Below are 22,742 nucleotides of genomic sequence, written 5' to 3' on the forward strand. Positions count from 1 at the left end.
TAGAGTCATTCCAGGAAAATGGCCTTGCTTTCTTAGGATAGCATTCGTCGTCATGTTTGAGTAGAGGTCGTAATGAAGAGGGGTCCTTTCGTCTTCCTCTATTAAGGAGACTTCTTCGCTAAAGCCCCACAAATCCTCATCATTTTCATCATGTTCCACATTAATTAGTGGATTTTCTACTGTTTTGATCCTCACAGATGAAGCATCAATGGTAATTGGAATTCCTCCAACTATGGCCTTTACTTGTTGATGAAGAGATGAAGGGACGGCCTTTAAATCATGAAGTCAGGGGCGTCCCAATAGCAAGTTAAAGGATGCCTTAATATCCACTACTTGAAATGTGGTGGCATGCTCAATTGCACCCGCCGTTATATTCATGGTAATTGTCCCTAGTGCTTGACGGCGTGAGTTATCATAAGCTCTTATGCCTTGGGTTGATGGGGATAAATCCTCATCTCTTATTCCTAACATTCTTGCGGTTCTAAGTGGGCACACATTAATGGCTGAACCAATGTCCACAAGAGTCATAGGAACGTTCATCCTTTTGCATATGACTGTGAGGTTTAGAGCTTTATTGTGTTTGTCACCTTCCGGTGGTAAATCCTTATCCGAAAAGGTAACTAAATTGATTGGACTTGGAAGATCACTCGTGAGGAAGTTAGCAAGTCCCTCAGGAGTAGTGTCCGAATCTATGCCTACTTTAGCCAAAGCATCCATGACTGCAACTCTATGCTCTCGAGATGTGGCTAAGAGTTTCCATACGTTCATTTCCACTTTAGTCTTTTTTAACTGTTTGACGACATTGTTGTCTTCTATAATAGGCACGGGAATTTGCTGAATAGAAGGTATAGGTTGTGTTGAAATAGGAGGTTGTATTCTCCCGGACCTAGTGAGGATCTATAGGCGAATCCTCCTCGTCCCAAATGTCACTTACTGGGTATATTGTTGATAGAGGAGTCTCTTCAATATCATTGAGGTAAACATCCTCATCATCACTGTCCCATACTCCGTTAATCGTGGCGTCTTGTGGAAGTTGAACTAATTTCTTTTCATCAATCAAACGTTGAACCAAGTACTTGAACTTGAAGCAGTGCTCTATTGTATGTCCCCCTGATTGATGATATGAACAATAGTATTTGTCCATTCTTTTTAGTGATTCAAATGGTCTTGGTTCGAGAGGTTGAATTTTTCCATTCTCGGAGAGCATTTTTAACATGTTTGCATACAACGTCCCAATTGGAGTATATTTTCTATTATTCTTTTTGGGAGTGTCAATTACTTGGAGAGAAAAAGGTTTCTTTTGTTTGGGTGGAGGTCTACTTTTAAGTAACTCATTTTTCTCTTTTATAGCCTCAAAGGTTTGTGAGATCAATTTTTCCAATTCTGTCAATATTGATGTCAACGCCAATACTTCTTGCTTAGTTGCAGGTTCCTGGCCACGGAATTCCAGAGCATCTTCGAAGATTTCTTTTTCAATGGTCTCGATAGGCTCTATGAGGCTAGATGGATCCACTTGATTTTCTTCATCGGAAATAGCCAAAGAATCTGATAGTGTTGCGGTATTGATACTTGGTTTCTTATTTACAGGAGGCAATGGGAGCTTATTACTATCGATCAAGTCTTGAATGGCTTCCTTTAGCCTCCAACAATTTTCCGTAGGATGACCCCTTCCTTGGTGATATTTGCAATGTGCATTTGGGTTCCAGCTAGCCGTTCTCCTTTCGACAGGTGGGTCCCCAAATGGTCCAATAGGAGTTATAAGACCTTTTTCGTGTAAACGGTCAAATGCGGTGTCATAACTCATACCAATAGGAGTATAATTCTTCCTAAATGGTTTCTTTTGTCCTTGATTATTATTCATTGCCAAAACTTCGTTTAGATTAAAGGTGCTAACATTATTTGAGTGGGTAGATTTGGACGAAGAAGGATTGTCGTTCTTCTTATTTTTCCAGCCACTATTTGAGTTACTATTAGCAGCTTTTTGTTTAGCGAGGTCATCTTGAATATTAATTCCAATATCATAGACAGCTTTGAAGGTGTTTAAATTGCTTTGGTACCTAAGGTGCTTAGAATATTTTTCTTGGAGGTTCTTAATGAACATCCTGACAGATTCTTTCTCACTAGGTACTTCAACCATTTTTGCAGTAGTTTCCCTCCACCTTATTAAAGAAGGAGGTGAAACCCTCATTTTCTTTTTGTTTTAGCATTTATAGCTCTCTATGATCGGTTTCAAGTTGTATATTGCATTTATACCTTTCAATGAAAGCGCTTACAATAGACTCCCAACTAGAGGTCTTTTCTTTATCAAGTGAAAAGTACCACTGTTGACATACAGCTTCTAAGGATAATGAAAATACAGAGTGAAATGCTTTTCTATCTATCCCCTTAATGTTCATTACAGTTTCAAAAGCTCTTAAATGAAAATAAGGGTTGTCCATAGCCTTAAATTTAGGGATGTCATTGGGATTGAACTTTTGTGGGAGAAGGTCTTTATCCACCGAGACCCCTTGGGAGCTAATCTCTTGGAATCTAAAGTCGTTGGACAGTTTGCCCAAGCTTTCCTGGATTAGGTCCATTTGCTTCTGTTTTTCAGGATTACTTATTTGCAGTGATAGGTTTTGTAACATCTCAGCCAAGTTGGCTACCTGTCCCTTAACTTCATTAAGCTCTTCTTGACTATCCATTGCCTTCTTAGCTTTCCTTTTCCTACCGATTGGTTTGTCAAAAAGTAAGACTTGAACAAAAGTGTTGTCCTTGATTAAATACCCTTCCTTTCTTGACCACGCGCTGTAAGTTAAACCATATTTGTTTTAATACTTGACTCTAATTGACTTGACTTTATGGTTCAAAAATTAAAAAAAGAAATAGGCAAAAAAAGAAAAAATGGGGTACATATTTTAAGGGAAATTTTAAAATTGGAGGATTAATATCCGACTTACCCCCTTAAAAAAAATGACGGAAAACACGCATTCAAGACTCTCTAGACATGGTCATAATGTGACAAACATGCTATGTGTGTGCTTTATGTGTATGTGAGTGACATGCTTTGACTGCTAGTGTATGACCATTGGACTTTAAGTGCCTAAACTCAATTAAAGACTTAAACATGGTTTGAATCATTAATAAACTGATTAACCGATTAGTAGACTGTTAATTAGACTCGTCGTGATGACTCGAGCAAGAAAACTGGACTGTCACGAAAACAACAGGACTGTCGCCACTGTTTAGAGTGTAGCCAGACGACAAAATTGTCGCCAGGCGACAGACACTAAACTGTAGCGCCACAGTCCAAATTTCTGTGCCATTGCTGGAACATTAATCTGGACTGTTTCCAGTAATTTCACTCTAAATGGACATGCCTAAAGTCGTACTAAGCCGAATTGATTAATTTATTAGCTTTAATTAATTCAAAATTAATTAATTAGACAAAGTCCTTTTAGTCATCAGTCAATTTATTTAGTCTTAATCACAAGTCAAACAAACGGTTAACACATATATAATATATACAAACAAGGGCACAAGTAGTTCACATAGTCACAATATGATGAGTTTGCAACCTAACCATGGCTCTAGTTCTCTAAAGTTCGAGGATATGGGTTAAGTCAATAAGGTCCATGGTTATGAATCCATATGCATTGCACACAATCCTACCGGGAGGGTTAAAGCAAATGGACAGGATTCCGCGAGTTCGTGATGAAATCGAACTCGACTCCATGGTTTGGTGGATTCACAAACTTTGTACGTACCCAAATCTGAACTTTGCACATGATAGTGGGATATTCCATTGGGCAGGTGAAGCAGGAACCCCCAGAGGGTTATTTCCATATGTAGAACACATATGGGTTCAGAAAAGTGGGAAAAGGACTCAATCAATAAGCAAAATCAAGCCAACAATGCTAGAAATGGTCAAAGCAAGAAGGCAGACCCCTGGCTCGGTATTGGAAGAACTTGGCGCCAGACTACAGGCACTGTCGCCGCAAAAAATCCTCTGTCGCCAAGCGACAAAACTGTCGCTAGGAGACAGAAACTTTTTACGGGCGACAAGCCCTGTTTTCTAGACGCTAGTTCCTACATGCCTTGGCAAGTTTCTGTGTTCTTCGAATTTTCCAGATTTCGCATCATCTTTTCGATTCTAGTCATGAAAGATATTTCTCAAATTTCCTACGTGTAAAATTCCTATGGATTGACATGACTCATGGGGTGCTCCCATGAGGACCTTTTAATACATATGACAATAATGTTAATCAAATCACGCACATGAAATACTTAGAATTTTTCGAGTCTCATCCGCTCATTCTAAATAATTGCCAAAATTAAACAAATTTCAGGAATATAAATAGAAATCCTCCCCAGTGGAGTCGCCAAAAACTGTAGGGAATATTTCAAGCATTATGATCCCAAACTTGAACCCCACTGTGATCATACACTAAAATATGGCGGCGTTCCAAAGGGAAAGACAAAGAGCAAAAAGAGTCGCCAACAAGTTTTAGGAACTTGTAAACCCAAAAGACAATCCAAAAGGACCATCAACTACTCCATAAGGTCTTGAACCAAACAGGATCCGGGGATGAGGGTACGAATCCAATCTGCAAAAGAAAGGACCCGCCCTATAAAATAGGCCTCTACTTTGTTCTGCTCGTATTCATGTGCGCTTTTCGAATAACATACAAACATTAGATTAAACCTACCCTGTTTATCTATGTTGGTTGAATATTAATGCACAAATAAGACTATTATTGGCGATCACTTGAATTAAAATCACATTAGCCTAAACCAAATTATTAATTATCTTATTAACCCTTTAAACCTGCATAAAAGGCGTGATCAAGCAATAACAATATAATATATCAAGCAACATAAGGATAAACAATAAATAATGATAATAGCATGATAAGGCATAATAAAGCTCAAATATAATAGCAAGATCCTAGGCATGATACTAACAAAATTAATAACAAATCCTAGCATGTCACTAAACATTAAAGATCAAAGCTTTAACCCTAACATGGTACTAACATAATATTAGAAAGGATTAAAGGCATCCTAAACATGATACTAGAAAGCATAAAATAACATCCTAACATGATACTAGGAAATAAACAATAATAAACACGCTTTCTACATTGAAAGAGAGTAATAAGATTACATACTTTGAAGCCTCGTACCTCTTTCTAATAACAAAATACACAAGTTAGTAAACTTCAATGAAAATAATAAAGAATAATTAAAGAATTAAATTGAAATCAAGTTAAATAAAGTTTTGACTAGTTTTAGACCAAACCCTCAGAAAATATTAAACCTTGCACTGCACGTCTAGGGCAAAGGCAACTTCGAACTTGGCTAAGAGACTCTAAGTCTTGTGAATGCGGAATATTGTGTTTAAAAAGCTAGTTTAGAAAGAGAGAGAAAGAAAGCATATATTGCTCAAGAGACAAAAGAGAGAATTAAGGAAGAGTTAATGAGAATTGATGATTCTGAAAACAAGGATTCGGACCCTATTTATAATGAAAATAGTCCGGAAAATCATAGTTTTGATAAGGAATAGAACTACACGCTGTCGCCAGAAATCGACTCTGTCGCGAGGCGAGCGGCGACGGGGTCTGTCGAGCGGCGACAGACTTGTCGTTTGGCGACAACCTGTATTAGCGCGTTTTCTTCACGCGGAATCCGATCTTTAATCAACTTGATCTACAGAATCCGTACAGAAGATAAAATATGTATTTTTAAGATAATAAAACGATATTTTACTCCAAATAAAAGTCTATTTTAAATTAATTATTAAATCTAATAATATTAGAATTAAAAAGAACTTTCTAGAAACTTCTAGAAAACTATAATTAATCCTAATAATTTTAGGAATAATAATTAACATTGGGCCGTACTTAAATAATTAACCAGGCCCAGTTTAGTATTTTGGCCATAACTTCCTCAATATTCATCGGAATTGGGCTTATAATATATCGTTGGAAAGGTCTTTTCAAGCCCCATCCATCTACACTATTATTGGACCTCAATTATGGACCAAACTAAACTGGTTTGGCTACATTCAAATAAATAAAGTCATTTTCAAAAACAGAGAGAAGAGAACTTTAATTAAAACTAAACCGCAACACTTGACTTTCAACCACTTTCACCTAATTCGATAACAGTACAACGTGAAAGGCATTCATCACTGGGTTTGGTTTTGGGGAGACACAAATGGGTGTCTATAGTTAGTAACTTCGAAACAAAGAAAAGAAAATACCAAATAAAGGGAAACCTAGCCAATCAAAAACTATAAACAACTAAGCAAAACAAAAACAAAACTACCATAGAATAAAAGAAAGAAAAGAAAGAAAAGCTAAAAAAACAAGAAAAACAACTATCTAACTAGAAAACTAAACTAAACTACAAGATTTGGATTTAAGGGATTTGGATCCAAGGGTTTTGGAGCAAAGGGATTTGGATACATGGGAGAGAAAGCACAACAACATCATCATAGTCAAATCATCACAACAACAACATCTAACCATGCATGACGAGCAAACAATCATGCATCAAGAGGACAAAAGATCAAGAAAATAAAGCTAACCAAACAAGAAGAGCATAAAGATTAAACAAGCAAACAAAGTATGCACACAACAACAAGTATTGGCTACCGAGAGTCATGAAATTAGTTCCCCCAAGCTAAACAATGATACATCTCAACATCCCAACAATACAAAGCAAGCACAAAAACATAAGGGATGGAGGCAAATTGCACAAAAAGCAAGGGAACTAATGACCACTACCACCACTACCACTAGGCCCGGCCCCATTGGGGTCATTGTTGCCCACGTGGTCATCGAAGGTTGGGGGTGGATAAGGCTCCCAACCTCTGGTGAAGCCATCGGGCCACCCATAATGCCCCTTGAAGTTATCTTGTTGCCAAGGGGCAAGAGGGGTGAAGTTCTCGAGCAAAGAGAGCTCAAAGGGGTGGTTAGGGTGTACATAGGGGTATTTAGGATCACCCCTATAGTCACACCCTCCGGGAGCCTTGTAATTGTAATTACCTTCCTCATCCGGGTAGAAACGACGCTCGGTATCGCGATCGGAAGTCCCGAACAAAACGGGTGCCCATATGAAGGTATAAGACCTTGCTAGGGCGGAAAGTAAGGATAGTTAACCGGGTGAACAATGTTCCCGCGGTCAACTTCTGCATCATATAACTGTTGTTGTTTTATGAACATACCTTGTTGCATTTCAGAAATACCTCTCATTTGGTTGTAGATTGCTTCAAAGTCTTGATCATACATGCCCTCTAAGCGGATTTGCAAACCGCTCATTTGCTCACTAAGTGCCTCCAAGTGTGCACTAGCAAAAGAATGTTGCCCTTGTTGTTTTTGTTGTTGATGTTGTGGAACTTGTTGTTGTTGTTGACGTTGTTGTTGTTGATTTTGTTCTTCTTCTTCATCATCATCCTCCTCTTCTTCATCATCGGAGTCAAAGTTGGGGCGCCAATAAGAGTTAGGAACGTGCCACACGTTTTCGGTGTCGATCCGGTGCAAAGAAGTCAGTCCGGGGTTAGGAAAGAAGCACCAATGCTTGTTGTCCCTCAACCATTCATACTTCCCTTCTTCATAGTGCTTGGAGATGAATTGCATTTGCCCCAATTGCTTCAAGTCAAGAAAAACAGTAGTGCCATCTCCAATTTCCTTGTAATAAGGCAAGTAATGATCAAGGTGGAGGTGAGTCAAGAGCCTCGTCACCATACCCCCACACAGAATCTCACCGGTGCATCGGTTCCTCAAAGAAATGCAATATGTGGCAAACACGTACCCCAAGTTTAACCGGCCACGATACTTTGCACGGGTGGCCAACCACAAGATCTTGAGCTCTAACTTGATCATCTTCCCCAACTCTTGGTTGGAGAACACCACATACCCCATTAGCCGGTGTACCACCCGAAGACAAGGTTGGTACATAATAGAAATCTTGGCAGCATTAGTGATGAACTCACCAACCCCCGAAATATCTTCCCACCAAGATTTTTGATCATACTCTGGAATGATGTACGGCTCAAGATCCAAGATATCTCCATGTGGATCAAAATCCAAAGCCGCGTTGAATTCTTTGACCGCTCCACGGGCACAAGCTCAAGAGTAGCCAAAAACTCAAGGAGCGGTCAAAGAATTCATTGAAGAGTTGAAATTGCACCGGTATTGCCCCTCCACGGGCACAAGCTCAAGAGTAGCCAAAAACTCCAAAGTTGGCTCCTTGTAGGTGTGGTAAGAATGAGCAATGAAGGAACCCATTCTCAAGTTCAAAAGCAACTCCCTAGCATCCTCATCTATCCCCAAACTAGTCATGTCGCGTTGGAGATAGTGGCGAGTGGGTTTGAGGGTTCTATCATCCTTGAGCTTTTGGTAGCGGGATTTTTGTTTAGGGTCAAGGATTTGGCGTCTTGGTAGTGGAGTTGAAGGTCGTTTGTGTGGAGTGGATGAACTAGGAGTGGGTTCATCAATGGAGACATTGGTTTTACGCTTTTTGGTAAACTTTTTGAGAAGGTTAGACATTTTTGTAGCTAGTTTGGTTCACCAAAATCAATCAACACAATATCAACTCCAAAACTCCAAGAATCGCCAATTCAAGGAACAACACTTCCACCAATACACAAACTCAATCCAATCAACCAAAAATCACCAATCAACCAAGAAAATCCTTCACCACAATCCAATACACAATCAATCAACCAATACCAAAATGAGTACCTTACTACCAATTCTACCAAATTTCAACTTCAACAAATTCCAACCAAAATGATCACAAATGCTACAAAATCAAGAAACAACACAATATTATGCAAAATCAATCAACAAACAACACAAATTATCATCCAAAATCAATATCAATCATTAAAATCCACAAACCATACTACCACTATTCATGCTCATAGAAAAATTCAAAACATGCATATATATGACATAATTAAGCAAATTGAAGTTATAGAAGATGATTATACTATATATGAAGCAAGTTTGAACAACTTTGAGCCACCAATTTCGACCACACACAAAAGCCCCAAATTATACCCAACCTTGGAGGAGAGAGATTAGGGGTTTATTTTGGTGAATTTGTATGATTTTTGATGAGTAGAATGGAAATGGAAATGATTTTAATGAATTTTGATGAAATTTTCCAAGATTTGATGAAGATTTGATGGAGAATGGAGAGTATGGAGGTGCAGATATGAGGGTTTGAGGGTGATGGGGTTCGTGAGGAGAGAAAGTGAGAATGAGGAAGTGAAGGAAAAAGAAAAGAAAGAAGAAGAAGTAGGGGAGCCCGAGCATGGGTGTGCCCGCACCAGGCTGGTGCGCGGTCGCACCTCCTGTGGGTGCGCCCACACCAGCCATGCCACCCCCTTTTTCTCTTTTTTTTCATTTTCTTTGATGCTCGATGGGTTCTTGGGTGCGTACATGAATCATGATGGTGATAAACACCAACTTAGGCAGTAGCAAAATAAAATTTAAGTGAGCTCAAAGCTTGAGATTCATGAACCCACCACAAGAACTCACTAAGCATCAACTTCCTTGAATACTTAAAGCATGAACTTCCTAACTTACCTCACTAAAATTCAAATACTGCAAAAAACCTTCCATTCATCATGCTCGCTTGGTGAAATCCAATCCCGAAAAGTTCCTCCTACAAATTCAAACAAGTAGAAAACTGAAAGAAAAGAAAAGGAAATAAAAGAGGGAAAAATAAGAAAAATTCAAAAATCAAAAGGAAAGGTTAGAAACTCCGGGTTGCCTCCCGGGAAGCACCTGCTTAAGGTCCTAAGCTCGACCCTTCCTCCAAATCATGGAGGGTCAAAGAACACCACCTTTTTCAAGGTAGTAGATAGAGCGAAATCTTCTTCATTCTTTAGGAACCTTCCTTCATTGCTTGATGAAACTTCCATGAAACACTTCTCGAATTCACATTTTTCTTTTCTTAACTTCTTCCTTTTTCTCAACTTCTTGGAATCACGAGCCTTCTTCTTTGGCTTATTGTTCAATGTAGATGAAACTTCAACATCCACAATCATAGAAACCTCCCCTTCATCTTGAGGAATAAGCTCAAACCAACTAGGAATCTTAACTTCCTCCTCGTCTACGAGCTTGGGAATCATCATTTTCTCTTCACTAACTTTCATGCTATCAAAACTTGAAACAACATCATCAAAATTCTCAAGAGCATCGTTAGTAGAAAAGTCAATCATACATAAATTATCAATAGAACGAGAGGAACTTGCACACATCATTTCTTGCACAAGAGACAAAGAGTCATGCATTGGTTTCAACTTCAAACTTTCCTCCTTCTTACCACATCTCAAAGTAATGCGGCCCCCTTTCGCATCTATCAAAGCTCCCGAGGTGGCCAAGAAAGGTCTCCCTAAGATAATAGGAATATGTTCATCTTCCTCAATTTCTAACACCACAAAATCAACGAGAAAAACAAACTCTCCTATCTTGATTGGGACATCCTCAACTCTCCCCTTAGGAATCTTGATAGATCGATCGGCCAATTGAAGGGTTATATTGGATGGTAGAAGCTCACCTAGATTGAGTCTTTTGAAAACTGAGTAAGGCATGATACTCACACTAGCCCCTAAGTCACAAAAAGCATTCTCAAACATCAACTTCTTGATTTTGCAAGGGATAGAAAAATTCCCCGGATCTTCCAACTTCTCCGGTAACTCCCTAGGATTAGAGCACTAAAACACTTTGCCACTTCCACCGAATTAACTTCATTGCAATCTCTCTTCCCATCTAGAATTTCTTTGAGGAATTTGGAATATCTAGGCATTTGTGGGATAGCTTCGGTGAAAGGGATAGAAACATGAACCTCCTTAAGCATCTCAAGAAATTTGCCAAATTGCTCATCCATCTTGTGCCTCAAAAACTTTTGAGGATAGGGTAGATCGGGAATTCTTATCTCCTCACACATCTTCTCATAATCCTTCTTTTTGTCTTGCTCTTCCTCACAACTAACACCTTTGGACACAACCCTCTCATCTTCCTCCCTCAAAAGACTCCTCTCCTCATCTTCCTCAATGGACCTAGAAACTCCCTCATTTAGAATTCTTCCACTCCTAGTGGGGACGGAATACACATGTTTCTTCGGTTCTACTCCTTGAGAAGGCAAAGAAGAAGGACTAGCATAATCCTTGAGAGTGTTAGCAAGTTGGGTTATTTGTGTCTCAAGCATTTTGTAATGAGTCATCATCTCATTAAACTTCTTATCACTAACAGTCATATAGGTGTTAATGATCTTGGTTTGATTATCAATCAACTCTTCCAAATTTGACTTAAAAGATGATGGTTGGGAATAAGAATTTTCACCATTGGCTTGGTGTTTTGGAGCAAAACCGGGAGGGGGTCCCCTTTGATTGTTGTTTTGAAAATTTCCCCTATTTTGGTTGTTGTTCCAATTTCCTCTACGTTGACTATTGCCACCATTATGGTAATGGTTACCAAAACCTTGAGATTGGCCTTGATTACCATACCCATGGCTTAAGTTTTGATTATTATAACCTTGGTTGTTATAGTTACCTCGGAAACCTTGGTTTCCTTGGTTCCTATATCCTCCATTGTTATAATTATCGAAACCACCTCCTTGAGGGTGAGAATTCCTATTACCAAAGTTCTTAGGTCCTTCAAACCTTTGACTACCATTAGCATTTGACACAAAGTTCACATGTTCACATTCATTATTTTCAACATCATCACATCCATCAACAAAAGCTTGTGAACACATGGAAGAATCATGATCATAAGAACCACATAAATCACAAAATACACAACCACTTGGCATGTTATTAGAAGTAGAAGGAGAAGAGTTAGAGATTGTACCTCTCCCTTTTGTTTGGGAGGGAAGACTCAAAGAATTCGTGGACACACTCTCAAGCTTCGCTTTGATTTATGTCATCTCGTTCCCTAGATTTGAAATTTGGGATGACAAGTTGTTGATTGCATTGAGAGGATCCACGGAATAGACCGTTGAGCCACTCTTGTAGTAGACTCTCTCTCTCTCCTTCTTGCCAATCTCTATAGTATCTCACAACATCCTCAATTATGTCAACCACTTCTTCTTCCGTCCTATTCATTATAGGACCACCGTCTCCTCCATCTAGGCATGACTTGCCTTGAGCACTCAAACCTCCATAGAAAATTTGGATCACTTGATAAGTAAGAATCCCATGATGTGGACATTCTCGTTGGTACTCCTTGTACCTCTCCCATGCTTCATAGAGATTCTCATTTGGCCTTTGCTTGAATCCTTGGATTAATGCCCTAGCCTCTGCCGTCTTCTTTTGTTAGTAAAAGCAAGACAAGAAAGCTCTAGTAACATCATCCCATGTTCTAAGCGAATTAGGCTTAACCTCTTTATCCAACCACTCTAAGACACGAGCAATGAGAGAAAAAGGAAACAACTTTAGCCGAATGAACTCTTAAGAAATACCGTTCACCTTGATGGTATTGCAATACTTCTCAAATTCCTTTAGGTGATTCAACGGACTCTCACTCTTGGCTCCACTAAATTGCCTCCGTTCTATCAAAGTTATCATGGCCGGTTTTATCTCGAAATCGTTCGCCGGTGTTGTAGGTGGAGCAATGCTACTCTCAAACGTATAAGTACCGGGAATGCCTAACTCCTTCAAGGCTACCCTTGGATTCTCTCCCATTCCTTCTTCTTGCATCTCTTCCTCAAACTCTTCTTCACTTGAAGAATTATACTCCAAAGATCGATTTGCTATTCTTCTCCTTAAGAGTGTCCTCTTGATTTCCGGATCAAAAGGCACAATAGATCGATCACGAGCACTATACATGCAATATCTCAAAAGAAATTGTTAGAAACACAGCTACAAGTGTAGCCTAAAAGAAAGAAATAGAATCTTTTTGTGTTTTTTTTTTCAATAAGATGGAACAGACTCAAAAACAATACACAATCACGACACCATTCCCCGGCAACGGCGCCATTTTGATCGACGGTGAAATGGTAGGTCGTTGGACTACCCTCCCCAACCGGTCAAACAAAATCTATAACACTCAACCAACCCCTATACAAGTATAGTAGCAAGTCAAGGGTCGAACCCAAAGGAATAGTGAGTGATTGTCTTTTGTCTTGCGCTAAGCTATCCCGAAATCGAAGGTGGGGATGTAATGCTAAAACTAGAGCTAATCACAACAAATAAACTTGTAGAAATCAAAGATGATAAACACTAGGGCTATGATCCATATGCATTCATAATGGAGATGGCTAATTGGGAGGTCAAATTGGCTAAGTCAAACAATGCGAGGGAAAATCAATCATCAACCAAAAGAGCATATCAAGGTATTCTCCTAGAGGTCTAACTAGCGTCAACTACGATAAAATCAAGCTAGGAAACATCACAAGACACCTCAATCATGTAAATGCAAGCCACAAATCAATGGTCCGTATCAATGTGAACTTACAATGCAATCTAGTGCAACAATCAAAGTTGTTCAATCTTCAATTAATCACACACATGCACATGATTCATCAACCAAGTTTAATCACATCATCAACTCCATCAATTATCCCCAATTAACACTAATCCATTACTCATACATGCTTCACCATTACCCTAGCAAGTAAACTACTCACTAATCATGGTAATTAAGATCAAAACACAACTAATCAACAATTTCATCATGATCATATTAAGAAATCTAAAATTAATACAAAAATCCATAAAACTTCAATCAAACTTCAATCAAACATCAAACAATCAACAATCATATGAAAAACAAATTAAATCAACTAAAATCAAACTTATATTGAAATCAAAGATGAGTAAAACTTACAAAACTTGATCAAGGATCAATTGGAATAAAGAAATCTTGAATCATCAACAATACACCATGAATTTCTCTCTCTTCAAACTAGAGTTTCTCTCTTTACAAAATATGATCAAAAGCTCTAATTCTCTCTCTAATTTTTTCTCTAATTATCCTCTAATGATTCTTACTCTAAAAATAGAAAGAAACTACTATATATACATGGGAGAAGTCGGTTATGTCGTCCAAAAATAGACCCATGGGGATGCGACCGCACATATATAGGGAAGAAGAGGGCACACGGAGCAGGGTACGGTCACAAACCCAGGGGGGGGCGCCCACTGGTGCGCCCGCACCTACCCCTGGTGCGCCCGCACCCATGTGAGTGTCCTCCTCCCCTTGTTCGATCTTGATCACCCTTGTGCACACAACTTGATGATGATGATGAACATCAAAGTATGCAACAAGTAAATGAGCATTTTGGTGGGTTTGTGGCATAGATGATGCCCCCACCACATGCGTGCACCGGTCTTGAGACTTGCTCTTCGAGTTACTCCAAGCTTGAAGCTCCAAGTGCTAGCACAAGGCATCCAATTTGATGATAAATGTTGAAGGGAAGCTCGGAAATATTTGGATGCTCGATCATAACCTAAAAACAAATGAAAACAAACAAATAATAGAGAAAAACAAGGAAATGCACAAAATAAAGAAACTAACTATGAAAAGCACAAAGTACAGAAATAAAGAGCAAAACTAAGGAAAATTAAGGAAAAAAGCTACAAAATGAAATAAAAATCATCCTAAAAGAGATCAAATGAGTGCCATAAATGTCACTCATCAGTACCGACTTTCTCCCGAAAAAAGAAAGACGTGAAAAAGAATCAAAGTGAGTGATGGTGCATGTTGAATGAGCTTAGGCAAACATACGCGTTCGATACTATCCCTCAAGGTGCAAGGATTAATTCCTCCTAAACTATCTTAGTTGACTCGATTATGAAAGTATTTAGGTAACTTAGGCATGGAGGCTAAGCACTTCATACTTCCTGATACAATGATGATTATGAGTGATGAGTGATTTTGATATGACAAAGCATGCTTCAACGTTGTGTTAAGATTTCATGACAAAGGGTTCCTAGGGAAAGTGACACTAAGGTTAGGCTACAAAGGCTAACGGTGTGGAAAAAGTATTATTTGATAAGAGTCAAATAATGATGACTCTTAGGCTAGGTAGGCTAATGATGTAAGGATCAAGCCCCCAAGTCTAGCTCTAAGTAAATAGGGATGAGCATCGGAGATCCCTTGATATGATCATGGTGTAAGTGTGTGAATGTGGAAATGAATGCATTTTTATTATGGTCGCACCTCAATGTGAGGTTGCCTACGTATCCGTTAGGAATCAAGCCAAACGTAGCTCTATTGGGGTTAGGTGAGTCCGACTCACCGCGGAAACAATCTCGACCCGAGGAACCACTCGCAACAATTAAAATCATAAAGCATAAATATATATCACAAGGAAAGGAGAACGAATCTTACCCTCGAAGCGAGCTTCGCCCTTACAAAACCGGGCTCTTACTTGAAAGCCACAAGCACCGCAAGCGCCGTGCCTCCGACGGTATCCACCCACAAAGGACGAACACAACTTTAAGGTCCGCTACCTTGGAGTTAGCAAGGTCCGACCAAAACCCGAGTGTTATATGAGTTTAAGAGTTTTCCCAAAATAATGGAATGCTCTTTCTAACTCCCACTCAAGCACTTTACTCCAAATCCCAAGGTTGGTATTTATAGAGGAAAGTATGAGTTGGAATTTCTATCCCATCAATGTGGGATCATGAAATTCCACAAATTAATTTAAAGCTAAATTAAATTAAAATTGCAAACTAATAATAAATCTACAAGTGGCATTACCATGTGAGATGGGTTGGTGAGGACCACATGGAGACTAGGGGACCATACTTGCTCCCCACTCAATACTCTCCTTGTGCCACATGTCCTCACCCACTTGCTCCCATATTCCCATGCTTCCCCTAATACACGGCCCTATGGCCCGAGCCTAGCCCCGAGCCCAGCCCGCACCCAACCCCACAACAAGCTGCTGCTGTGGCGCGGCTGCTGCTGTGCTAGCGTGCTTAGCCGCGGCTGCTAGCTGTTGCACGCACCACGTGCTGTGGCTGCTAGCTGCTGCTAGCATGGTGCGCTAGCACGCACCAGCCAGCCATGCTAGGCTCGACTTGGTGCTTGCTAGCCACCTTTGCTAGGACATTTTTGCTCCTAGCATTCGGATGCTCGGGGCACTCCGATGCTAGGGGTATTTTGAGAATATGGTTGATTTATTATTATTTGTGCGCGTCTCGTCTTTTATTATTTTGACTCGACTTCCGACGATCGGTTTCGACGCTCCAAGCTCGAATTACCGACGTCTAAATATTTAACACTCGGGCGACGAATTAATTCGTCGAGTCGGTTCGTATATTTTGCTTGGGTGTGACCCGAAGGGTTCAGTCAAGATTAAGATGCAATATTATATTAATATTACTGATCGGAAGCGGCCTCCACCCAGGCATTCCGATCACTTGACCTTACTGAATATATTAGCTTTCTAATAATTCTGAACCTGCTATCAGAATAATACACTTGTTCGAAGGACACCATTCCTTTCAAGCTCTAGCCAAACCTCGCACAAGTGTGTGCATACCTCAAAAAGGTCTTTTTAAGAGTTGTAACGTGGTTAGGCTAAAGGTTGAAGAAGAAGGGGGTAAAGGTTCAAGATCATAGATAAGCCCCCAAGGTGTGCAACCTTGCTTTTGAATCATTGAATTTCCATGCTTGAGGTTTTTAACTCTTTTTTAGCTCTTTCTTTTGCTTATTTTTGCTCTCTATTTATATTGCTTTTGCATTATTTCATATTCGCATTTTTTTTTATAAATGTGTGCAATCCCGATCATGCGGTCTATCACTCACTTGGCATTCATGTTTCTCATGCACGATACCGAGCACTCGATAAGAGACGCAATCTGAGACGTGTTCTTATCAAAGATATTTTCATATCAAAGACATTGGAACACTTGCCCTTTTGTACACTTATTTATTTATTTTTTTTGCCTTTTTTTAAAAAAAAAATTAGTAAAAACACTCAAGCCTTGTATTTAGAACTTGCATAAGTTGCACACCATCCCATTTCTAGGTTAAGTAGATGTGTGTTGAAGAAAGAAAGGTATAGCATTAGACGAGGCTCAAAGTGGTTTATCAAGAAAGGGATTATATATTTAAAGGGTGAAGACGGTATAATGGGCTACAAAGGGTGCCTCTAATCATGGGTATACCTTATACTTAGTTCGACCTTGAATTTTATTTTATTTTATTTTATTTTTTTTTTTTTTGCAATGCAATGATCATATGTGAGGGAAGAAATGCTCATCTATAGTAATATATAAAGAGAAAGGGGGTTTTGGGTGATAAATTAGTGTTTTCCTAAAATGCCCTTACCAATTTCCTTATTTACTTTTGTTTTAAGAAATTAACTTTTGTAAAATAAAAAAAAAAAACAAAAAAACAAAACACACAATCCACTAAAAAAAAAAAAACTTTACAGCATATTATTTTAACGTTTTTTTACAAAAAAATTCACAATATATTGTTTTTTTTATCTTTTATGGTAAAACAAATAAATGGATAATTATAATAGACAATTATTTTTTAAAAAAAGGAAAACAATTAAACAGCTTAAACTATCTAAAGATTTTTTTGTTAAAAAAAAATAAAATTAATAAAACCACAACTCACAGTAAAACACGTTTCAGTTGGTTACTTAAAAAAAAATTGGATTTTTTTTAAATTGATCCAGTATAACCACGTTGTAGTTGGTTATAGGGTTGTGCACGGTGCGGTTTGGATCTCAAACCGCACCAAACCGTAAAATTGCGGTTTGTGATTTTTTCAAACCGCAATTATATACAAACCGCACCGCAATATACGGTTTGGTGCGGTGCGGTTTGTGGTTTTTCCACAACTTTTTTTACCTCTAAAATAATGATTATTTGCTAATCTTCTCTTATGAAATTTTTACTTGAAAACTGTACAACTATGCAAATGATTCAATACCGATCAGAGGTAGTACTTTACTTCAATGCTAATAGTGACCCAAGTAACATGTCAAGGCAGACATGAAGCAAAATCATTAAGTAAACCAAAAGTTATATCACAAATGAAAAGCCTTACAACTCCAAAGAATAAGAACCGTAGAGTAAGAAAGTAAAACTTTTGGTTTTCTTGATAATGACCCACATAAGTCAGTACATATAATTATATAAATACAACATAAGAGTCTTCTTTCCATGTTTCCTTCCCACACCAACTGATACCAACAGCACCATGAGTTTAACGAGAAGAGACTCTACTTAAAATGAACATCTTGGGCTTGTACACATCATAGTCATTTTTCTGCAGAGTCCAAGAAAATCAAGAAATAAGTCAGACATGAAATAAAATAAGTTTCTGTCCAAGTTTTAAAATCTGAATTGAGACTACCTGTGCTATTTCTTGTCAATAAACCTCATGATATATCAATGATGGGTGGAGATAAACTAATCTTGGAAAAATCTACAACAAAACAAATTCATGTGTTATTTAAGAAGAAAAATAAATGATAAGCTTAAACAATTGAATTAAATAGCTATAAAAGGGACATAACTACATACCACTTTCCAATTTTTCAATATCCTCCGGTGGCTCTTCAATATTAACGGGTGATGCACGAAGCCAATCTTGACCACAAACAAGAGCTTCTACTATTTTAAGAGTTAATGAACTCCTAAATAAATCAAGTACTCGACCTCCGGTGCTAAAAGCACTTTCAGATGCAACCGTAGAAACAAGTATAGCTAATATATCACGAGCTATAAGAGAAAGAGTAGGATATCTTGCACCATGAGTTTTCCACCATTTTAAAATATCAAAATCATCCACATCCTCCTCCGTATCATCATCTAAATACTTATCTAGCTCTGATTTGGCATCCACATCATCTTTTGTAGCTTTAAGTTTCTTGTATCTAGCCCTTATTATTCCCTTATTTCCTATACTAGGCTCACCATCTACTCCACTAGAAGTTGAACCCCCATTCTGAGTACTAGTTGAATTAGTTGTCACTTCTGAGCCCTTGTACTCATCATACATATCCTTAAAGGCTTTCTTGACTCTATCGCATACACTTAATGCTACATCACTCTCATACATTTGACAAATCCCATACTCCACACAATCCCATTTGTAACGAGGATCAAGTATAGCAGAGATAAACAACATTACATTCAGCTTTTTAGGATCACCCCAATATTTCTCGCACTTTTCTTTCATTTTCATAGCCATATTCTTAAAATTAGCATCTGAACTAGCACACCATTCCTTTAAAAGACAATCCACATCAGACACCTCATGAAAATAAGCATTGGAAGTCACATATAATGAGCCGGAAACACGAACAGTCAAATTATAAAAAACTTTCAACAATTTTATCAGGTTCTGGACATGCTCCCAATCATCAGCTAAAGGTTTCCCTAACCCCTTCCCATAACCATCCACATCCCATAAATCATCATTATAATGTGGGTCTTCATCATCATATCTCTCAAAAGCATTTACATATTTTACAGCAGTGTCTAACATCAAATAAGTCGAATTCCATCGAGTTGGAACATCAAGACACAACATACTTTGTGTTGAAATTTTCTCTTCCACGGCACATTTTTTTAAACCTTTCAACTCTATTGCAAGATGACCTAATAAACCTTACTGCATTTCGAACACGATGTACAGAATCATTCACCATTTTTAAACCATCATTCACAACCAAATTCATTATGTGAGCAGTACATCGTACATGCAAAAATTCTCCTCTCAAAACACTTGTCCCCCAATTGTTTATTCTTTTTTTCAAATAAAGAATAGCTGTATCGTTAGAGCTTGCATTATCAACAGTAATTGTCATGACATTTTCAATACCCCAGGCAAGCAAGCATTTCTCAATTGCCTTACCAATTGCTTCCCCTTTATGACTTGATATTTGACAAAAATTCAATATTCTTTTGTTTAGTTTCCAGTCATTATCAATAAAGTGGGCAGTTAGACACATATAATTGATTTTTTGCAAGGAAGTCCATGTATCAGTTGTAAGACATACTCTTCTACAATTGGTCTTTAAAAAAGTCTTCAATTTTAATCTTTCATCCATAAACAACTCATAGCAATCCCTAGCAACAGTAAATCTTGAAGGCACATGAAATTTGTTTGACAATTGTGAGCAAAAGTATTTAAATCCTTGCCCTTCAACAAATCTAAATGGTAGCTCATCTACAATTATCATATAAGCTAGTGCTTTTCTACACTTATCATAATTGAAAATCCAATTTTTCACATTTCCCTCAAGCTCCCCATCTTCATTTACAGAAGATTGGAAAGATAATTGAGTTTGCTTAGGCCCTGGATCTGTATATTTGGTGTTTGGATTTTTTTGAACATTTCTTTAAGTGTGATCTATAAGTACTTGTGCCATTAACTTTAGGTACACATTTGTAAGACATACCACAATATTTGCACTTACACATTCCTTGCCCATGTTCAGTGTATTTGATGAAGTGATCCCATATGTCTGACCTTTTTTTAGTAGCCTTTCTCTTTTGTTTAGGTTGTGGCATATCCTCTTTGTCAAGAAATCCTTCCTCATTATCATCTTCAGCAAGGGGAGTCCCAACAGAACTTGACTACCTTCTGCACTTGACATCTACATGTCAAAATATCAAAAAAAAAATTAGTTGGAAGTAAAATCAATAAACATGATTTACAATTGTAGAAAAATGCTAATAAATTGAGGAAGTAATAACTTACTTTGCAAGACCCAGTACTCGACTCCGTTGTATGAGACGAACAAACTAAACCAAACAAATTTAATAAATTAGTTGCACAAATTTTAAAATTAAAGAGACTATCAGACTATACACAAATTACATGCATAAAATTGTGACTTGTAAATTTGAGAGGTTATAAAAAAAATCAAATGAAAAAAAAAAAATCAAATTTGATACTACGTATAAAACGCATGCTTATAACCAATTGATTATGTAAAACACAAGATTTACACATGAATATTATAGATTTCTAAACAAAGATTTAATTATTTTTAAAAAAAAGTACTACTTACTTCAGATTTCTTTGTGAATCTTGTATTGGAGGCGAGCAATTAACAATATGATTGCATGTGGTGGTCGATTTGTGTGAAAATCAATGGTCTTGATCTCACAATAATTAAGATTTGAAGGAGAAAAAGATGTAGAAATTAAGAAATTGATATAAAGAGTCAGAGAGGAAGAAAAATGAGGGAGAAGAGAGATAGATGACTAAGATGAGGATAAGAGATGAATATGTCGGCTACTAGGTATTGCAAAATAAAATAACTAAATCAATAACCCTAAAAAATCTTAGGATCCTTTATTTTTATATTTGTTTATTTTTTTATTTTTTGAGTTCATTTTTAAATTTTAGTATATTTATTGATTTTACGGTTTGGGTCTAAACCGCAAACCGCATTAAATTGCGGTTTGCGGTGCGGTTTGGTTTAAAAAAATTTTGAAACCGCACCAAACCGCAAAACCGCGGTTTGGTCAAATTTGAAAACCGCACCATACTTTCCAAACCGTAAACCGCACCAAACCGCAATATTGCGGTTTGGTGCGGTCTAGACCGCACTCTGCTCAGCCCTAGTTGGTTACTTAAAAAAATTAAATTGATCCAGTATGACCACGTTGTAGCTGGTTACTTAAAAAAAAAAAAAAAAAAAAAAAAAAATGGATTTTGTTTTAACTTATCCACGTTTTACTTCATTGACAGTTGTAAAACAAAAAAAAAAATTGTTGGGATAATAAAGTCCCACGTAGTCTATTACTCCATGTTCATCTTCATAAAGTTTGAAAGAATTCTTACTCCACTTACAAAAAAAGTTAAGTCTATTGCTCAATCTTTTATGGTTAAACTCAACGATTATATTTTTGAGGTTTACTTACAATATGCACCTTTTATATATTTACATCCATATTCTCGAAAGTGGAATGTGAAGGCCCGGCTTATCAGATCGTTTTGACATTCAAAATACGAGACATGGTCGAAAAATATGGAAAATGATTTTAATTGACGCTACAGTAAGCCATTATTTCTCTATACTTTTTGCATTGTGTTAACTCATACTTTTTTTACTGACAAAACTTACTAACTCCTATAATTTATTTATTTTTTTGTTTCATGTTTTTAGGGAGAGCCAATTCAATGTGTCATATTCTCAAATGATCTCGATCAGTTTGTTGGAAAATTACAAGAGTGATTGGTATATTCGTTTGAAGGTGCACATGTAATTGATGCCGATGATTGGTCAAGGTTAATACCAAATCAATACCAATCTATAGTAATATATAAAGAGAAAGGGGGTTTTGGGTGATAAATTAGTGTTTTCCCAAAATGCCCTTCTCAATTTCCTAATTTAATTTTTTTTTCTTTAAGAAATCAACTTTTGTAAAAAAAAAAAAACAAAAAACACAATCCACTGAAAAAAAAAAATCTTCACAACATATTATTTTAACGTTTTTTTACAAAAAAAATTCACAATATATTGTTTTTTTTTTATCTTTTATGGTAAAACAAATAAATGGATAATTATAATAGACAATTATTTAAAAAAAAAAAAGGAAAACAGTTAAACAGCTTAAATTATCTAAAGATTTTTTTTGTTAAAAAAAAAATTAATAAAACCACAACTCACAGTAAAACATGTTTCAGTTGGTTACTTAAAAAAAAAGGATTTTTTTTAAATTCATCCAGTATAACCACGTTGTAGTTGGTTACTTAAAAAAAATGGATGTTTTTTAACTTATCCACGTTTTACTTCATTGACAGTTGTAA

At 37.3% G+C, this 22,742-nt stretch overlaps 1 long non-coding RNA gene and 1 other non-coding gene across 2 annotated transcripts; one reads left to right on the forward strand and one right to left on the reverse strand.

Annotated features, from left to right (window-relative positions):
• The first annotated feature begins 12,194 nt into the window (after positions 1 to 12,194).
• On the forward strand, positions 12,195 to 12,300 carry LOC145606427 (small nucleolar RNA R71). Its single transcript, XR_014105306.1, has one exon. It is a non-coding gene; the product is annotated as a small nucleolar RNA R71 (small nucleolar RNA).
• A 7,797-nt stretch (positions 12,301 to 20,097) lies between these two features.
• LOC145606299 (uncharacterized) lies at positions 20,098 to 21,180 on the reverse strand. Its single transcript, XR_014105236.1, has 3 exons — positions 20,995 to 21,180; positions 20,682 to 20,725; positions 20,098 to 20,577 (listed from the first exon to the last, which is right to left on the reverse strand). It is a non-coding gene; the product is annotated as an uncharacterized LOC145606299 (long non-coding RNA).
• Positions 21,181 to 22,742: the final 1,562 nt, after the last annotated feature.

The sequence above is a fragment of the Chenopodium album genome, chromosome 22 (genome assembly GCF_948465745.1).
Source record: "Chenopodium album chromosome 22, dcCheAlbu1.1, whole genome shotgun sequence".
NCBI lineage: Eukaryota > Viridiplantae > Streptophyta > Magnoliopsida > Caryophyllales > Amaranthaceae > Chenopodium > Chenopodium album.